The sequence below is a fragment of the Chrysochloris asiatica genome, unplaced genomic scaffold (genome assembly GCF_000296735.1).
Source record: "Chrysochloris asiatica unplaced genomic scaffold, ChrAsi1.0 scaffold00257, whole genome shotgun sequence".
NCBI lineage: Eukaryota > Metazoa > Chordata > Mammalia > Afrosoricida > Chrysochloridae > Chrysochloris > Chrysochloris asiatica.
In genome coordinates, this window is record NW_006408775.1 from 2,569,533 (window position 1) to 2,570,753 (window position 1,221).

Genomic DNA, 1,221 nt, shown 5'->3' on the forward strand with positions numbered 1-1,221 from the left:
TGTTTACTAGAAAGAAATAGTATACATCCAAGACACCTGTGGGGTCCTGGGGTCGCACTGTTGGACAGGTACTGGACTGCTAACTAAAAGGTTGGTAGTCCTCAGAAACCCTATACAGGGTCCCTATGAGTTGGAATCGAATTGACAGCAATTAACAAGACATCTGCTGAGATAAGGAGATTCAATTACAGGGAGGAAACTAGGAAACAGATGTCAACCAAGGTTAAAGATTGGGCTGCTACTTTCAGGGATGGTGGTTGGAACCCACCAGCGGCCTCAAGAGAGAATCCTGTAAAAACTTACTGCCTTGGAAACCCTATGAGGGCAGTTTGACTCCATAGTTTTGTCTGCTTGGCATTTTTGGGTCTTTGCTTTGGGTAATGCTGCCCCTATTTTGTTGAAGCTGAGGCACATTTATTGAGTAATCCGTCTCTGGGGATGGCAGGTTTTCTTTGGACTCTATTTCTCCACCAGAAACTAAGTGGTCAGTCTGAAAGATGGCCCACACTACCACTGGACATGAGAAGAGCTGGGGAGACAGAGGCACCCTTGGAGCATTTGGGTGAGGGGTGGGCTTGAACCACATCCTTGAAGTATCTGTTTACTTCTATAGGTGACAAGACACCTTCTACATGGGTGCCTACTCTTGTACTCCCTCTCCCCTCCCACTTCAAAGGGCCCCATGTGGTATCTTGAGTTTACTTGATAAGACTTTTCTAATGTCTTAATTCCCACCAGGGTTGTTGTTGTTAAGTGCCATTGGGTCGGTTCTAACCCATAGTGACCTTGTATAGGATTTCCAGCCAGCAGCTGGTGAGTTGAACCACTGACCTTGCAGTTCAAACAGACATTGCAGTCCAGCGCTTTAACCCACAGGCACCACACCAGGACTCCAAATAGGGTACCTAGGTCTCTAAGATTGGGATTGGTTAGTTTTGCTATCCAGCTACGTTTAAAAGGCGCCATCTCAGAAGCAAGAACAGAGGATCCCAGGTTCATCAGGAAGGAGGAGCATGAGATGCCTACCTAGAAATAATGACCACAGCAGAGACAGATGCAGAAAACAAGGTGTGCCTGCAGCAGGGCAGACAAGAGGCCATCCCCCTACAAAGCTGCTATATCCTGAGTTGTTCCTGATCCTGAATTGTACCCTGTCCATGTCCCGAATAAACCCCATAATCCTGAGTATTGTAATGAGTTCTTCCGAAAGGGAAGAAATTG